Source organism: Tenrec ecaudatus, chromosome 7 (genome assembly GCF_050624435.1).
Source record: "Tenrec ecaudatus isolate mTenEca1 chromosome 7, mTenEca1.hap1, whole genome shotgun sequence".
NCBI lineage: Eukaryota > Metazoa > Chordata > Mammalia > Afrosoricida > Tenrecidae > Tenrec > Tenrec ecaudatus.
The window spans coordinates 146,663,516-146,683,357 of record NC_134536.1 but is presented as its reverse complement, the minus strand read 5'-3'; the positions used below and the strand labels follow the sequence as shown (position 1 = coordinate 146,683,357).

The 19,842-nt window shown below is 47.0% G+C and overlaps 1 pseudogene; it reads left to right on the top strand.

Moving 5' to 3' along the window:
* The first annotated feature begins 1,147 nt into the window (after positions 1-1,147).
* Positions 1,148-19,842, top strand: part of LOC142452540 (cytosolic phospholipase A2 beta-like) — a 32,470-nt pseudogene continuing 13,775 nt past the window's right edge.

The window sequence follows — 19,842 nt, the reverse complement described above, 5'->3', positions numbered from 1 at the left end:
GGTCTGGCAGGCAGGAGCCTCCCCAGGTGCTGGAGGTTGCATAAGGAGGCCTAGGGACCAAGAGACACACTGGAAAGGTGGGAAGTGGGCCAGGTAAGTGGCAGAGGTGCGAGGCTAGATTAGTATTGAATGGGTGGGGCAGTGACTAGAATCAAGAGGGGACAGACGTGAAGTATGGTAGGCAGCAGAGAGAGACCAAGTAATGAGCATTGGTTGTCAGAGTTGGGTGAAGAGTGTGTGTCTCTGGCCCCTGTGGCTTCCCTCTGCCCCCGAAAGGTCAGGGCAGCTTTAGCACAGCTTCAGGCTGCAGAGGCCACTCACCACCAGCTTGGATAGCCCTCCAGACCCTGCTGACTGCATAGGCGGAAGGGAACCAGGCACTGAAGGATGCCTGGCCCTGTCACATCAGCTGCTCTGCACCTGACAGATAAAAGCCTATGTCACCCCACTTTCTACCACCCCAGTCACCTGCATGGGTAAGCTGCAATGAGGCCACGGCCTAGGGCCCTCATAAAGGCCAAGGTGGTCCCTGCAGGACTGCCTCTGCCAGCAGCCCTGTGAGGGTTGGTCATCCCTCAGCTCACAGCAGCAACATCCTACCCAAAGTATGGCTCTAGCCTGGCCCTCCCCGCTGGCTAGGGTCAGGCTGGCGCCCATCCCCCTCTGAATGTCTGAGGCCACTGGCAAGCTCCACCCCTTCCAGATTTGCCCCGCCCAGGATTGAGGGCCCTTATTTATAACTTATCCTTTGTCCTGGCCGTGGCGCTTTCCTCCTCCTCGGGCTCTTATGGACTGCGGGCTGTTTTTAACGTGTCCATTTGTATTGATGTATGGAATTGTCAATAAACACAATCCTTTATTACTTTGGGATGCGGGCCTGTGAAGTAGAAGGAGGTCTCGCTCCCGGGGCGGCTCGGGGGCGGGGCCTTGGGGCTGGATGTCGCTGTGGGCGGGAGCTCGGTGATCTGGGGGCGTGGCCTTGAGGGGCGGGATATGTGGGGGCGGGATGTCTGGGTGTGGGCCGGGGCCTCGGTGATCTTGGGTCAGGATGTCGCTGTGGGCGGGAGCTCGGTGATCTGGGGGCGTGGCCTTGTGGGGGCGGGGCGGGGACTCGGGAGGGCCTTTCGGGACTCATGACGGCAGGGTCATGGCGGAGGCGGCTTTGGAAGCCGTGCGCAGGGAGTTACAGGAATTCCCGGCCGCGGCAAGCGGTGAGTAGACTCTTCGGAGAGTTCGACGTCCTCGCCTCGCCCCCGGAGCAGCTCCGGGCCGCGGGCGTGGGCTTAGGCTTAGCGGGGACTGTGCGCTGGAACCAGGTGCGTCCCTGCCGCGACCTCAGCTCCCAGGCCACGCCCGCCTAGTCACTGGTTCCCCGGGTCCCTTGGCCACTTGCGCGGGCTGCTTGTGGCCCCACCCATCGCTTTTTGGGTGTGCTCTCCCTCCCGCCCCACATGTTCACAGTGATTTCCGGGGGTGTGGACGTGTGTGTAGTGAAAATACCACAAAACCGTTTTCTACTTGAACAGTATGTGCTCAGTGACGCTAATTACATCCATTACACAAGGCGACCTTCACCACTATCCGTTTCGGAGGAAATTTCCACCACACTGCACAGCAGAGCTGTGAGGGACTTGGGGCCTGTTTTGAGCCCGGTTCTGTCCTGCTGTCGTTCTTGCCTTTCCTGGCCTTTCCTGACCTGAAACCATGTCCGGTGCCTCTGAGTCAGTTCTGACTCTTAATGACCCTCCATGAAACACTGCCCACCCCGGGCCATCATTCAGATACACCCAGGCTGCTTAGAACAGGCCTCCCTGTTCTGTGTCCAACTTTCACCTGCGCACGAGGGGATTGAAAATAACACGGCTTGGGTCAGGTGCACGTCAGTCCTCAAAGTCACATTCTTGCTTTTCAACATTTGAGGGGTCTTGTGTAGCAGATATATCAATGCAATGCATCATTTGATTTCTGGACTGCTGCTTCCATGGGCATTGATTGTGGGTCCAAGCAAGGCGAACCCTTGACCTCTTCTACCCTTTCTCCATTGATCATGACGTTACCTATTGCTCAGTTTGTGAGGATTTTGATCTTTACATTGAGTAGTAATCCACCCTGACCACTACAATCCTCGGTCTTCATCAGCAAGGGATTCAGGTCTTCCTCACTTTCAGCAAGCAAGGTTGTGTGCCCTGCATATCACAGGTTGTTGACAAGCCTTCTTCCAATCCCGATGCAGTTTTCTTCTTGTAATCCAGCATTTCTAATTACTTGCTTGGCATACAGAATGTGTAAGTATGGTGAGAGGATACAACGCTGACACACACCTTTTCGGAGTTTAATTTATTTTCAGACTACCCATACTTTTATATGATCCACACAGTCAAATGCATTTGGCATAGTCAATAAAACACCAGGTAATGGACTCGTCTGTTTCAGAGAATCTGCGCTTTTCCTCGTCCTTGTTCCAAGTCCTCTTCTGAGTAAGGCCTAACCCTCTGACAGCCTCCTGTCACAATGTACTGCTGCAACAGTCTGTAAATAATATTCAGCAAAATTTTACTTTCTTATGATATTAATGATACTGTTCTATAACTTGAGCATTCTGTTAGGTCACCTTTCTTTGGAATGAGTTGACCAAGTAGCTGTCTTCCAAAATATATTGACAAATTTTATTATGGTGAAAGATATATAACCGAAAATGCCATTTTTAAGAATACAGTTTGGTGACAGCAACATTCATCAGGTTATGCTATCACCACTATTCATTTAAATTTTATGTTATTTCAAAATAGAAAATTGGTACCCCCCTCAACGGATTCCCTCCCTTACTTATAAAGAAAACAACCCCAAACTAATTCACTGCTGTTATTCTCTTCAGAGCACGGAGGACAAGCACCCCTTTGTGTTTCCGAGACTTGCACTCACGACGGGAGCAGACAGCCTCTTCTTTCTCCCACAGAGCAATTAATGAACTTCGGTTTCTGTGAATTTACCTAGTCTTGATAAGTGATATAATAACATCTAGCATCTTTGTCAGTTAGCATGTTTTCAGAGTTCATCCATGTGATAGCATGTAGCAGGATGTCCCTTCTCTCTATGGCTGAATGTGCGGATGAGTGAATAGACAAGATATTTATTCATTTAATGGACAGTTGAGTTGTTTTTGCATTTTGGCTTTTCTTTTTTTGTTGTTAATCATTTTATTGGGGGCTCATACAATTCTTATCACAATCCATACATCCATCCATTGTGTCAAGCACATTTGTACATTTGTTGCCATCATCAGTCTCAAAACATTGCTTTCTACTTAAGCCCTTGATATCAGCTCCTTATTTCCCCCCTCCATCCCCGCTCATCCCTCCCTCATGAACCCTTGATAATGTATAAATTACTATTGTTTTGTCATATCTTACACTGTCCAACGTCTCCCCTCACCCACTTTTCTGTTGTCCATCCCCTGGGGTGGGGGGTTATATGTAGATCCTTATAATCAGTTCCCCCTTTCTACCCCACCTACTTTCTACCCCACCTTCCCTCTACCCTCCCCGTATCACCACTGTCACCACTGGTCCTGAAGGGATCATCTCTCTTGGATTCCCTGTGTTTCCGGTTCCTCTCTGTACTTTTGGCGCTTCTTAATACTAAGACAGGAATATTGGCAACACGTGTCTGTTTGAGTCCTTACTTTCAAGTATCTAGGCTATGCTGTATACCTAGGAATGGACTCGCTGGGTCCATGTAACTTTTGAGGAACACAGAGGCTGTCCCATTTTACATTCCCACCGGCAGTACAAAAGGGTTTCAATTTCTCCATATCCTTACCAACGCTTGTTAGTTGACATTTTTTCTTTCTTTTTTAAAAAATCATTTTATTGGGGGCTCGTACAATTCTTATCACAATCCATACATACATCCATTGTGTCAGAAACATATGTACATTTGTTGCAATCATCATTCTCAAAACATAGTTGACATTTTTTCCTGACCAGATCTATCCTAGTGGGTGTGATGCAATATCTCATTGTGGTTTTAATTTGAATTTCCCTAATGTCAATCTGTGCTGCATCTCGTTAAAGTATTGAAAGGCTCCCATGCAACTTTGAGGACTAAAGTGTGCCTGACCCAAGTCAAGATGTTTCAGTCGCCTCCTATCCATGTGAAAGCAGGACCCTGAAAAGGAGGAAGACCCCAGAAGCATCTGCATTTGAACTTGGTGCTGGCCAAGCGTATTGAAAGTGCCATGGACTGCCAAAAAGAGCAAATAAGTATGTCTTGAAGGAAGTATAGCCCAAATGCTCCTTAGATTCAGGGATGGAGAAGCTTTGACCATGTCGTCAGGAGAGACTAGTCCTTGGGGAAGGGCACCCTGCTTGGGAAAGTAGAGGGGCAGAGAAAGAGAAGACCTGTGACCAGATGGGTTGACCCCATTGCTGCCACCATGGGTTCAGACATGAGAACAATTGTGAGGCTGGTACCGGACTGGGCAATGTTTTTTTCTGTGGAACACGGGGTTGCTATGGGTTGGGACTGACTGGCTAGCCCAGCAATGACTAATGAAGGAACCTTGGTGACTGAAGAGTTTATGAATTGGGCTGCTAATGCCAGGGTCAGCAGTTTGAAATCACCAGCAGCTCTGTGGGAGAAAGATGAGGCTTTCCTCTCCTGTAAAGGGTTGCAGTCATGGAAGCCCACAGAGCCAGAATGTACTTGATGTCACTGCGCTTAATGACTGATAAAGGAGCCCTCGTGTCGCAGTGGGTTAGGCCATTGGGCTGTGACCTGCAAGTTACGCTTCTAACCCACCAGCCGCTCCTCCGGAGAAAACGGAGGCTTTCCAGTCCAGTAAAGAATTACAGTCTCAGAACCCTTTGGGGCCATTCGACAATGTCCGATAGGGCGATAGGGTTGCTATGTTTGTGTTTATGAATGACTTAGCGACCAGAGCCATGGTGGCATAGTGAGTTACGAGTTGTTCAGTGGTTCAAAACCACAAGCCTATCCAAGGGAGAAACTTGAAGCTCTCTGCTCCCATGGGGGTTTAGAGCCCCTGAAGCCCACAGGGTTTCCAAGATGAAATCTACATGCGTGCCACCATGTCATCTTTGTCCGGTTTCAGAGCTGGTTGTTTCAAACCGCTGACCTTCCCTCCCCATTAGCTTCCAGGCTGTCTTGCCCCAAAGAGGGCAGTGGAGGAGACCCGACGGGGCAGTTCTGCTTCGTTCCATACCCACCCAAGCCCACTGCTGTCACCGCAGCTCCCACTCCGGCGACCCAGTGCGGGGTCTCCAAGATTGCTGGTCTTTATTTATTTTTATTTCAGTCCTATAAGATTTTCTTCTTTTTAAAATTTATTATTTTTATTTTAAAAATCATTTTATTGGGGGGCTCATACACCTCTCATCACAATCCATCCATCCACTGTGCTGAGCACATTTACACATGCGTTGCCGTCATCATTCTCAAAACATTTTCCTTCTACTTGAGCCCTTGGTGTCAGGACTGTCAGTCTTTCCTGGAAGCCTCATCCTCGCCTGGAACAGGAGGTGGGTTTGAATTGTTGACTTGCTGGCAGTCCAGTGCCTATTCCACAGCCACTAGGGCTCCTGAAAAAAGAAAGAAAGAGTCAAACACAGCCATGGAGTCATTTCTGACTCATGGAGACCCTGTCGGACAGAACAGAACTGTTCCTGGAATCTGTACTGGAGTACAAAGCCTCACCTTTCTCCCAACAAGTGGCTGGTGGTTTCAAACTGCTGACCTTGAGGTTAGCAGCCCAACGTGTGACCCCCCTACATCAACAGGGCTCCTTAGAGTTGCCGTCAGTTTGCTTCGACTCCGTGGCACACATAAAGAATACATGGTTCATGCTGTCGGTCAGCTCTTCACGTGCTGCTTGGCCATGTGTAGATAGCCTCTTGGTAGAAATCACAGCTTGAGTCTTTGGCCGATTTTGACTGTGGGTGGATTGTCTTTGTTGTGAATTTGTAGGGATTCTTTATCTATTCTGGATATCAAACCCTTATCATTGGATACAAGATTTTCAAATGTTTTCTTTCTGTTCTACAGGTTGTTTAGGTTTCTTTCTGCTCTATAGGTTGATGAAATCTTTACTTTTTTCCTAACAGTTTTATTGGCATCTACTCACATAAACAATGCAGTAAGTTCAATCACAGTTGTACAATTATCACCACAGGTTTAGGGCATTTTCTTTAGTGTAGTACCCATCCTTATTAGCTCTCCATTTCCCACCACCCTCCCCTGCCATACCCCCAGGAACCATTAATCCAGTTACCATCTCTAGATTTACCTATCCTACATTTCTTATATAGAGAAACATTAAAAATCAAAAAAGCTAACAACAATAACAAAGTTATAAAACAGATAAAAACCTCAATTGTAAATTAACAGGGATGTCTCTAAGGTGAGCCAGAGCCAATTGCAAACCATAGATCATGAATGGATTTTGGGTTCCCACTTAATCATAGCTTCAACCTAAGAGCAATTAGTTCTTACATAATGGCCCCGCTCAGTACTCACCCTCATGAAGGAAACACTGAAGATAGGAGTGCTATAGCAAAATTTCTGTGGTGCAGAAATGTGATGGTACCCGGTATCAGATAGAACAGTGTCTGTGGTCTTCCAAGCAAACAGCCATCTAAGTGAGATATCTCCTAAGCCCACCCGGAGGAAGCACACCAACATGTGTGATCCTTGCAATGTAAATTATCGAATCCAAATCCGAAGAAGAAGAGAGTAGTATCCGAATTGAAATGGTGAGACCCTGACTTGCAGGAGGCTGTGGATGGCAGTGGAAGCCCCAGAAACATTTGCAGGATCTACAATAGGGACTAAGCCTCCAGTGCTTGCCCTCTTGACCACCATGGAGACAGGGGGATGACCTGGTTACCTGACAGAGAGTGTTGGAGGAACGACTATAGTAGATTAAAATGATAAATCCAATTCGAACAGTTCAAACCTTGTCACTCGATCCTGATCCCCTCTCTGATATATTTTGTGCTTGATGGTTTTTAATATTTTCTGGTGTTTTTCCCCCCATATTGGGATTTATCTCTGTTGTAGTTTGTTACTGTGGGTAGCAATCTTGAATCTTTGCTCTGTGTTTTTAACTGTTTTTCGGTATATGAAAAGCCAGGATTGATGAGCTCATATCAAGGAGTTCAAGAAGGAAGAAAATGTTTTGAAACTAATTTTGGTAGCAATTTTACAATACTGCTTGATGTGACTGAACTACGGAATGGTTGTCTGGATTAGCTCTTAATAAAATGGTTTGAAAAGAAAAGATAGGAACCTCAATTGAAAAGAAAGCAGAAGATATTAAAAACTAGAGTGAATTTACATGGATCATAAGGGAGATCAAATGATAGGGTGCTAGATTTTAGCCCGACTGCATCTGCAGCAGTCCACCTTCCAGTGCACCCTGCGTGCCAGCAGGCTGCTCACATCCCTGTTGCAGGCTCAGAGGGGATTATTCAGGGGCTTCATCCACATGTATTTCCTCTTCACTTAAAAATAGCAAACAAACAAGTAGCTTTGAAATGGTGGACAGGGGATCAAATGATCAGAGTTTACATTTTAGCCTATGTACGTTGGCCATAACTGACTTTATAATGCTCTCTGTCTGATAATAGGGCTAATCATATCCCTTAACGGTGACAGAAGGATGTTTTTGGAAGCTTAATCTATGTGTGGACCCTGCAGATGGAATTTGGGCTTTCACCGTCATCCATTGCCTTCTGCAAACCAGGTGTTCACAATTTAAGCTCTAATGCCAGTCCCTTCTTTAGATGTGAATTCTATTATTGACAGTCCTTGGAACACACAGGCTGGTGTGTTTTCCATGTGGATTTAGTTGACACCCATTTCTTTACTTTCTTAATGAACTTTTTTTCTTTAATTTTGATGAAATCTAACATGTATTTTAAAACTCATTTTGTATTTTTTTTATTTAGTAAGGATAAAACAAGAGTAATGTAAAGATAAAAATACAAACAATGGGTACGAAAGAAAAGACCATCACCAATATGTTAAAGGTCACGGAAGAAACTTTTGTCATGCAACAAGCAAGAGATCCTTGCACCTAGAACAAAATTTAGGTTGGGTCTAGACTCTCTAGATGGAGGTCAACTAGCCAGCTATCAAGTTTGACCCAGCACAATCAGCATTATAGTGTTCTATGTTTGATAGTAAGGCTGTTCCAGACCTTTGCCAGTGGCTAGAGGGGATCTGCCAGGGACTTAATCTGACTAGACACTCTGCAGATGGGTTTGGAGTTCCCGCTGCCCTCCATAGCCTGCCACAAATTGGGTGTTCACAGTTTTAGCTCTGATAATTTTCCCTTCGTCATCTCTGGATCACACAGCTGGTGTGCTTCTTCCATGTGGATCTAGTTGACTCCTCACTTAGATGGCTGCTTGCTTGAATGTAAGCCTTTAAGACCCCAGACACTATTGTGATCGATAGCTGGGCACCATCTGCTTTCTTCACCACACTTTGCTGTAGCACCCTTATCTTCAGTGATCATTTCCTGAAGGCATGTATCCTGCCGGGTCATGTGATCAGAACTAACTGTTCTTGGATTGGGGCTAAGAGTTCAATGGGAGCCCAGAATCCATGTGCTCCCCCCATGGGTTGGTTATACATGACTCTGGTTTATTTTGGCAGTTGTCTTATGACAAAATCAAAACACCAACAGCAGCAAATCCACTAGAAAACAAATAAAGGGGGAAACAAAACAGAACACTTAAAAAAAAATCCCCAAAACAAGAAACAAAAAACACTCAAGCTAAAGGCAGGAAAACAAAAACCCCAGTAAACAAAAAGTACATTGTCAATCATGCCCCTGGGGTGTAAGGCGATTGAACTGGCAACTAATTAATTTTCCCAATGACCCCCACCGTCGGTTTGAGGAGTCTGTGGGAGAACAGATCCACTCTGAGCTGCCATGAGTTCTTGCCTGGCAGTTCACCCTCCATCTTGGTGTTAGGGGCAGCCTTCCTTGATCAGTTCTTCCAAGTGCAGGTCCCGACACAATAGATCCAAACCTGTCGTGCCACTGTTAGGGAGGCATCGAGGTAATAAATATGTGGTGTCCTTTTCCATTGGACATCCACCAGGCTGGGGGTTTCCCCCAAGGTCTAATGACTGGTGCTTCCCCAGCCCAGGAGCAGCCCCTCTCCGCTTCCTCTCCCACCAGAGTACCCTCATCCCTAGTCCAAGGGTGCAGGCAACTTCGAGGCAGAGCTCAGTTCATTCAGCAGGACCTCTATGTTAAGCCCCTCTGGTGCAGCCTCTGTGTTCTGCCGTGCTGCCTGCACGGTCGGCGTCCAAGGTCATCATGGTGTTTAGTCCATGGTGTGGTTCACCGAGGGTTGGGTAGAAATGTATTTGTAGAGTCTACCCAGGAACAGGAAATCAGGTCCATTGTCCCCCTAACTTCCCTACAATCTTTGTTTAGCATCCCTTCCCAATGTGAGTTGACTTCTCCCCAGTCACCCACCACACTCACCAACAGAGCTATGAGGGTCTCTTCCAAAATGTAGATGCTCCCTCCCCTGGTCTTCATTTGCTTTTCAGACAGGAGTCTCCTCCCCTCCTGTGGGGCCCATTGGTTTGCCCCAGCCTTGTCTCGATGCTGTACAGCCTCCTGTGGATGGCCATCTCCCATTCCCCCTCTTCAGGGGGTCGACCCCAGACCATGTGAGGTCTCCTCCCTCCAGGTGGCTCTTGGGAAGTGCATGAAAGGGAGGTGATGTGTGGTTCGTGGCCGGTAGGTAGGTTTCTCCCCTTTTGCTCAGGAATTGGCTTCTAAGATTTGTTTAGTTGGTGTTTCTCCTTATAGTAGTGGACTCATACAATGCTTGTCCTTTTGTGATTGGCTTACTTCACTCAGCACAATGGTTTCCAGGTCCTTCAATGTCATGTGGTGTTTCGTGCTTCCACCACCGTTTTTCAGGGGGGTGTAATATTCCATTGAGTGTCTGTACCATAGCTTCTCTATTCTTCCACTGTTGGGCATTTGGGCTACTTCCAGTTTCTTGCTATTGTGAACTGTGCTGCAATGAACATGGGGGAGCATTCATCCACTCGTGTTGTGTCTGTATTTCTTTAGGGTATATGCCTAATAGTGGTATCGCTGGATCACCTGTGATTTCAATTCCCAGTAGCTTTAAGTATCTCTATATCATTTTCCCCATTAGCTGTATGTATTGACAAGTCCACCAACAGTGCACTCAAGGTCCAATCTCTCCATGTCCTCTCCAGCACTTGTTTCTGGGTTTGTTTTTATTTTAAATTTGGGCTAGTAGCTTATGTATTTTGAAAATTATGTGATTTTGGAATTTTGCCCAATTATTTCATTAGCTCTGGCAGCGTTTTTGAAGGATCCCTGGTGGCGTAATGGTTAAGAGTGGGCTGCAAAGTGCAAGGTTAGCAGTTCAAAACCATCAGCTGCCACTCAGGAGAAAGATGGGGCTTTCTACTCTTGTAAAGAATTACAGTCTCCGAAACTTCCCAGGGCAATTCTACCTTGTCCCATAGGATTGCTCTGAGTTGTCATTTGGATGATAGTGAGTTTGGATTTTTTTATCCATAGTTTTATTGACATCTTACACAATCCAGTATATCCATTCATGTACAGTTCTGTGGTTCAACCCCATCATCAATGCTGTCAGCTCCCCATTCCCTCCCCACCCCTTCCCATACACTCAGGGACTTGTTACTCCTATTAGCTGTTTCTAAAGAGTTATCTATCTTGACTTCCATGTCCGAACAATCTTAAATATGCAAATGGATATATGCAAATATAACAATTAATGAGGTAAAACAAATAAAAACTTTAGTAGCAAGGGGATAAAATCTTAACTAGAGGATAGTTATGTGGTTCATCATTGCCACACTGCTCTCTGGATTTCTCTTCCATTCCATGTGGTCCCTCTGAGAGAGCCTGTCCAATTCTTGGTGCATTTTGGGGTCTTCTACATCCATTCCCCCTTCACATCAATATGGTTGCATGTTTTTGAAATTCTGATACCTCTTGCTGTTGACACCTTATGATCACACAGGTTGGTGTGCTTTTCCCATATGGACTTTATTGCTTTCCTGCTAGATGGCTGCTTGTTTAACTACAAGCCTTTAAAACCCCAGACGCTCTGCCTTTTGATAGCTGGGTACCGTCAGCTTTCTTCACCCCATTAGCTTATGTACCCTCATCGTCTTCAGCAATCATGTTGGAAAGGTGACTATCATAAAGTGCCAAATTATTAGAACCAACAGTTCTTGTACTGTAGCAAAATTCAAGTAGAGACCCAAGTCCACCTGCTTCCTTGTTACGTGTGTATGGATATATATATATATATATATATATATATATATATATATATATATATATATATATTTCCCCTCTCATCCAATTTTTTGGAGTAGCTGTTATGAATTCTTCAGAATTTTCTGTGTACACAAGCTCATGTCATATGCAAATGGAGATTATGTTTGTTCTATTCTGATTTAGATGACTTTTATGTCATAGGTAAAAATTCATTGTCCAGAATAAGATCTGAAGCTTTAGCTTTGCTTTCTTCTAAGGTTATATGATTTTAGTTTTACCTTCAGGTCATTGATCCATTTGATACATGTGGGGGGGAGGGCCAGCCCCCACAACTAATGGTGGGTTCGATAGATTCAATTGTACGGTTAAAATAGATAAAGGTTATAGTAAAGTCCTAGAGAACACGAGAGATAGAAGACAGATTGAAATAATTGAGTCAGACACATTTCATAGTAGCATGCTCACCTCAGCCACACTTGGTGGTCCATGTGGAGATAGGGGGAGGGGGGAGGACAAAGGGAAAGGGAACAGGGGAGCCAGCAAAGGGGAGAAGGAAAGGGAGAACTGAGGAGAGGCCAAGAAGGGAACCGAAGAGAGCTCTTTATTGCTAACCCAGGCCTATATATCTTTGGGGGATGTGCAATACCAGTAATTACAGGTAAAGACATACATCACAGGAAGGAGTTGCACTGTAGGGTATACAGCAATGAGAGGGGGACAATCTAGGGATATACACAATAGGAAGAGGAGGGATTGGGGGCACACATGTGACAAGGGTGGATCCTAGATTCAGGATGGTAGCCTAACTTTGAATGTCACTGAGCTGGTTTGACCTGTTTTCTGGGTCTCCATAGAAACCATTATCAGTAGGGTGTAAACTCTACCTATGGGAACCAAGCTAATGGTCACAAGCATTTAGGGAGAACTAGCCCATTGTCCTTAACAGCAGGGAGGGGGGGCCTCTACCTGCCCTGGGAGCAGACAGTTGTCTGGCCAATGACTGCCTTCAGGGAGGATGTCTCCAAGCATCTGGCCTCCCACCATATGCTGGCAAATAGGCTCTAGTGTTTGACATGTCTTTGGGGAGACAAAGCTGGGGAGAAGTCTCTTTATAATTCCACATACATGATGTAAGGTATCGGTCCATTTGCCTTCATTCCTTTGCATGTGGCGACTCAGTGGTCATAGCACTGTGTATTGAATAAGTGAGTCTTCCCCCATTCACATAATTGTCAAATCACAAGTTACCATAGGTGTATGGGTGTATTTCTTGATTCTCATTTCTACTCCTTGGCCTGCCCTCTTAGGAGTACCACACTATTTTGATGATTGTGGCTTTGTTAGATCTCTCGGGAGATCGAGTTGTACCTCGTTAGAAAGAATTCACGGCGGGACCTGGTTCGTGATCCAAGTGAGTTTGATGAGAGGTAGAAGAAGATTCAGGTTTTACACGGCACCCATAGGACTCCTCCCAACCATGCAGCCAGGCTGAAGCTGCTCAGCGTCATGCAAAGATCTCTCCTTCTCTGCGACTCTCTGTTAGATCTCTCTCTTTCTCTCTCTCCCTTCTCCCCCTCTCCCTCCCCTTCCGCCACCCCTCCCTTTTCATGGATTTCAGGGGGAGGCATGGTGGACGACCCCAGGTCACCCCATTGGCTGAATTGAATTCACCTGGCTCAGCTGGGCCGATCCAGGTTTAGCACCCACCCAATTCCACTGGTGGGAAACCTGAGCCACTGAGCATGTGTAGTGCCCTGCTCTTTGTTCCCTTGCCTGGCTCTCTGGGCATGGCTTAAGGGACATCCCATCCCTGCGCTAGTCTGCCTAACAACGTTACAGTACATTTTTAAATTGGAAAGGATGAAACTTCCTATTTTTAAAAATTTATTTTTTATTTTATTTTGAAACCTCCTATTTTGTTCTTCTTTTTTTCAAGATCATTTTTACTATTTGAGGCCCTTTGCAATCATGTGAATTTGAGAATTGACTTTCCGTTCCCCTAAAAGGAACATAAAAGCTGTTGGAATTTTTATAGGGATTGCAGATTACTTTGGTCATATTGTCATCTTAACAATATTAAGCCTTCTAATTTGTTTATGTCTTCTTTAAATTCTCTCAGAAGTATTTTTAGTGTTGTCTCCCTCATTAAATTATTCCTCAGTCCCATCTACATGTAACCTCCTTTCTGAGAAATGGGCAATGGGACGGTGGGTGAGGAGAGACGCGGGGCAGTGTAAGATAAGATAAAATAATAATTTATAAACTATTAAGGGTTCATGGGGGAGGGGGAGGGGGAGCGGGGAGGGAGGGGAGGGGAAAAAAAGGAAAAAGCTGATTCCAGGAACCCAAGTGGAAGACGAATTTTGAGAATGATGAGGACAACGAATGTATAAGGGTGCTTTACTCAATTGATGTATGTATGGATTCTGATAAGAGTTGTATGAGCCCCAATAAAATGATTTATTTAAAAAAATTATTCCTCAGTCCTTTAGTTGTTTAGATGGTATTAGAAATGGAGTTGTTCTCTTTCTTTCCTTTTCCGATTGTTTGCTGCTGGTGTATGGAAGCACAACAGATTTTTAAAGAATCTTTTTATTAGGGACTCATACAACTCCCATCACAATCCATATACACATCAATTATGTAAAGCACATCCGCACATTCATTGCCCTCATCATTCTCAAAACATTTGCTCTCCACCTAAGCCCCTAGCATCAGGTCCTCATTTTTTCCCTTCCTCCCTGTTCCCCCCTCCCTCATGAACCCTTGATAATTTATAAATTATTATTTTGCCATGTCTTTCCCTGTCCGATGTCTCCCTTCACCCACCCCTCTGTTGTCCGTCCCCCAGAGAGGAGGTCACATGTAGATCCTTGTAATCGGTTCCCCGTTTCCAACCCATCCTCCCTCTACCCTCCCAGCATCACCACTCACACCACTGGTCCTGAAGGGATCATCCGTCCTTGATTCCCTGTGTTTCCAGTTTCCATCTGTACCAGTGTACATCCTCTGGTCTAGGCAGACTTGCAAGGTAGAATTGGGATCATGATAGTGGGGGAGGAGGAAGCATTTAGGAACTTAAGGAAAGTTGTATTTTTCATCATTGCTACATCGCACCCTGACTGGCTTATCTCCTCCCTGAGACCCTTCTGTAAGGGGGTGTTGTCCAGTGGCCCACAAATGGACTTTGGGTCTCCACTCTGCACTCCACCCCTCATTCACTATGATATAATTTTTTGTTCTGATGATGCCTGATACCTGATCCCTTCAACACCTCGTGATCGCACAGGCTGGCGTGCTTTGTCCATGTGGGCTTTTTTTTGCTTCTGAGCTAGATGGCTGCTTGTTTACCTTCAAACCTTTAAGACCCCGACTTTATAGCCAACCACCATCAGCTTTCTTCACCACATTTGCTTATGCACCCATTTGTCTTCAGCATTCAAATCAGGGAGGTGAGCACACAATGATATGAATTTTTGTTCTTTGATGCCTGATAAGTGATGGCTTCGGCACCTCTTGATCACACAGGTTGGTGTGCTTCTTCCATGTGGGCTTTGTTGCTTCTGAGCTAGATGGCCGTTTGTTTACCTTTAAGCCTTTAAGACCTCAGACGCTATTATCTTTTGATAGCCGGGCACCATCAGCTTTCTTCACCACATTTGCTTATTCACCCGCTTTGTTTTCAGCAGTTGTATCAGGAAGGTGAGTCTCATAGAGTGTCAATTTAAAAGAAGAAAGTATTCTTGCATTGAGGGAGTACTTGAGTGGAGGCCCAAAGTCCTTCTGCTACCTTAATACTAAACCTATAAATATATGCACATAGATCTGTAAGGTCTCTCTCTCCGGGACTAGATTTCAGCCTCGGTCCTTGGCTCCGCGCGAGAAAGATTTTATGCTGAAGTCAGGCTCGTGATCCAAGTGAATTTAATGAAAGTTCAAAGAAGCATCAGGTTTTATGCGGCACCCATAGGATTCCTTTGACCATGCGGCCTGGCAGAGACTGCTCCGGGACACCCAAGGATCTCTCCACTCCCACGGAGATGACCAGACCACCCAAGCAAGACCCTCTCCCTCTCGGTTCCTGCCTTCTTAAGGGTTCCTGGGGGAGTCGTGGTGAACGACCCCAGGTCGATCCCTTTGGCTGAATTGTAGTAACCTGGCCCAGGTGGGCTGCTCCAGGTGTAACACCCATCTCCACCCACTGGCGGGAAAATCCAGCTTTGTCCTTTGCTGGTTCTCCTGGGCATGCGTAAATGGACTTCCCAATTACCTAGGCTAAGCTGCCTAACAGATCTATTTCCCCATCCTCATATATAAACATATTTGCCTATGTACATGTCTTTATCTAGACCTCTATAAATGCCGTTTGCCTCCCAGCTCTTTCCTCTATTTTCTTTTTTGACTTTCCTCCTTTCCCACTATCATGCTCAGTCCCCACCAGGGTTTCAGCAATTCCTCTTGGTTACATTACCCTTGATCATGCCCTACCAAGCCTCCCACACCCTCCTCACCTCCGATTTGGGTCACTTGTTCCCTTGTCCCTGGGTTTGTTAACACCACTACCTTTCCCCCCACTTCCCCCTCTCCCATGTCCCCCGGAACTGTTGGTTCCATTGTTTTCTCCTCCAGATTGTTCATTCAGCCTATCTTATTTAGCCAGACCTGAGGAGGTAATAACATGCACAAAAACAAGACAGAGCAAAACCAAGCAACAATATACAGCAAAACAACAACAAACCAATGACAAAAACCAAAACAAAACACAGTAAGAAAGAAAAGCTTGTAGTTAGTTCAAGGATTGTTTGTTGGCCTTTAGGAGTGTTTTCCAGTCCAGTCTGTTGGGGCACCATGCTGGCTCCAAAGTCCACCTTCAGCATTCCCTGGGGACCTCGCCACTCCAATCCCTTGCTGTTGCACCCCTTTATTGTTTTGCCTCAGTGTGGCAGGATCATATTGGGTGCAATTCCCACACTGTGTCTCCATTGTTGTCCTCTGTAGGGCTATGAGTCAGTGAGGGGTGCCATGTCTCCTAGTGGGGCTGGCCATGTGGTCCTCTCTGTGAACTGGCTGTTCTAATTGGAAATATTGTCCTCATGGCCTGGTGGTCCAGGATGTGATCCACTCTCCTCGTTCCCCTTCCTCTGCTCCCGTGTGCTCTGATCATATATGTCCCTCTCCCGGAGCTTCAGATTCAATGCCGCCCTTTGAAATAAATTCTTCTGGGGGGAGGGGCAGGTGTCCATTTAGTAGTTGGGATTGGGGCCGGCCCCCCAAACCTCTCCACTGGTTCCCTACTGCATGCTGGCATGCTGCATTCACATCTTGGAGCATTGGGTTGAAGTCTGGTCCCTCTTTCCCTGTGGAGATAAAAACAATACCCGCTCCCCTTGGGTGGGTTAGTGAGGCTGAAATTCTTTAAGGGAGCAGACAGCCTCTATTTTCTCCTGAGGAGTGGCCGATGGGTTTGAACCACTGACCTTGCTGTTAGCAGCTACCGGGGTTCCTTACAGTTAGCCGTAGGCACACTTAATGAAGAGACAGTAGGTTAGAAGATAAATGTGGGGAAATCAGTTAAGTGGAACGAGGGGCTCCGGGATGGAGGTCCAATAGGGTGAGTAGAGCGGGCCTCAATGAGGAGGTGGCACTTGGGCACAGACTCAAGGGCGGGGAGGGAGGGAGTGTGCAGACACATGCAGGGGCATTTCACGGAAGGCAAACACCCTGAGTGGGAGGGAGGTTGGTGCGCTCGGGAGAGGGAAGCGTTTTGCCCATGTGTATTTTGGTTGGTTAAATTCCTAGCAGAGGAATTATGGGGTCAAAGGAATTGTCTAGATCTCCTTTGAAATTCTCTCGTTTTAAAGCCCTGGGATAGAAGAGTGACCATACCCCAAAGGAAATCTATTCAAATGCAAGAAAATAAAAATGGAAGAAGAGTAGAAAACATAAAAGGGCTAAAAATAGCAGTTACCACCTCTGTTAAGAATTTCTTTGAGAATCTCAGGGGTTTACTGAGCCTGAGTTACCTTCCGGGGTGCCTGTTACAGTGGGCTGGCACAGCTTGGCCACGTGTCACCCCTCCGGGTTCCTGTATCTACTAGGCAGGATCCTTCTTGCCTCTTGGTCAGTGACTTTCAAGTACCAATGAGCTCTTCCCTTTCCACCTTCCCAGGTCCCCTGGGACCTTCCTATTCAGCTCCAATTTCTGATCTAGCTAAAGACATCCCCACTTTCCCACTGACCGTGAGACTAATCGGATGACTTCACCGGAGGCGCGCGACCTTGTGGTTCAGGGGGAGGGCAGTGGCCTTGAAGCACAGGGGGGACCTTCCGCTCTATCCAAGGGAAAGAATGGAGGGAGCTGCAGGGCCAGGGAGCAGGGAGGGTGTGTGGTAAAGGGCCGGCTCCAGGCAGACGCTAATCAGAGGAGAAAAATGGGTTGGGTCCCATTACCAAGGCCAGGCAGATTTTATTCTCCAAGTGGTAAGTCATCAAAGGAGGTTTGCTCAGAGTGACAACATGAGGCTGCCTTTCAAGAAGATGTCTGGAGCTGCGGTGATAAATGCTTTTGGAAGGAGGGGAGTTAAGCCAGGGGAACCAGTTAGTTCACTGTGGCAGGATATATTGTAAGCCTTTCATCCAGTCATTAAGCCAGTGTGTACTGGGGATCTTGGGCGTGCTAGGCACTGTGCTCTATCCTGGGAAGGCGTAACCCACACCCCCACCCTCATGGAGATCACATTCTAGCCGAGGGACAGAGACAGCTATCCAGTGGAAATCAATTGAGTAGATAGTATATTAACCTGTTTGCAAACCTGTCACTGGAGTCGTAGAACTGCCCCGTATTGTGTCTGAGGAAACAGATCGGCCACCACGTCTCTCTCCCGAGGGGCACCTGGTGGACTGAGATCACCCCCCTCCTGGTTAGCAGCCACGTGCTTAAGCACCGTGCCACCACCAGGGCCCGTAGATAGTGTGCTTGACGGTGCAGGTGCTCAAGTGGACAAGCATGCAGGAAGGGAACGAGGGGTTTTTCAGAGCCCCGGGGTGGTGTCCATGGTTAAGCATTTGTCTTACTAATGGGAAGGTCGGGGCACTTTGCCTACTCCTAAAGGACCCCCAATGAAATGCGATCCTTTTCAGAAAAGTCAGGGCCACAAACTGTGGAGCAAAGGTCCACTCTGACATCCTGGGTCACCAGGAACCAGAGTCGACTCAAGGGCAACTGTTGTTTGTTTACTAGAAATGGTTGTGGGCTGGGGCTGGGAGGGGGTGGACGGGGGTGGGCGGTGGGTGGTGTGGTTCACAAGTTCCTAAAGAAGAAGGATAGCCAGCTGGGGGAAGGAAGGCTCTTGGGGTGACTTGTGAGTAGAGGGGCCCCAAAGGAGGTGGCATGGGAGAGGGAGAAGGTGAGGGCGAGGGAGGTTGGGAGTGTTTGTAGGTAGACTCGGTGAGACGAGGAGCCAGCCAGGAGCACAACAGGGAGTCAGTGATGTTTATGAAGAGTGCGATGAAGGGCAGCTAGAGAAAGCCACCCAGGCAGCACACAGCACGGTACCATCATGGAAGACCCAGGGCATTCAGGTGATAGGCATGTCTCCCTGATGAGGTTGTCAGCATCTTGAAAGGACCCATTCACACTGGCCAAGCCAAGTGCTGAGCACATTCCAAAATATTCAGTGAATATTCGCAGTTGGAAGGCATTCTTCCTTCATCTTGCTGCCCCCAGCCACGGGGAGCTCCCTGGGTGGCGCCTGAGGCTGCTTTTCTATACTTCGCTAGAGGTCCGCCACCGCAGCTAGGGAAGCTAACCAAGGGTCTGGCCCCAGGGAGGACTGGGGTTTGGGCCAAGCAGGAGTCCTGCTGTGTTAGCCCCAGTTGACCAGAGAAACAAATTCATAGACACTTATATGTGTTTTAAAAGAGAACTTTATATCAAAGAAAAATTGTACATTAAGAAAACATCCCAGCCCAGTCCAGATCAAGTCCTTAAGTCTGATATTAGCCCATATGCCCGATACCAGTCTATAAATCCCTCTTCCTACTCACGAAACACAAGCAATGATGCTGATGCAGGAAGATCACAGGCCAGTGGGTGGAAAGCCTTGTGGACCCAGTGGCGGTGGAGGCATACCAGCGCTAGCAGGGGTCTCCAAGTGGCCCCTGCGGCTCCAGGGCTCTAGTGTAGCTCTGTGTGTCTTGTCAGCAGGAATGTCTCACAGGAAGGGAGCTATTGATTTCCGTGGGCACCTCCAAATGAGGTCATCAAGCTGCAACCTGAATGACAGCTTAGACTCCACCCCTCCACAAGTTGACACCAGAGTATGTTGCTCTCCTGCTCTTGGGCCGTGTGGCCCCTCCTGGAGTAGGCGTGCGGCAGCCTCCTCCTTGAAAATCCCCTTCTATTTCTGGTGGTCCAGATTCTCTTGGTCCCTCCCCAGAGAGCACTGCCCAGTGATACCCTGTGGCCTTCCCAGAGAGGGCATCTCATCCATAAGTGGCTG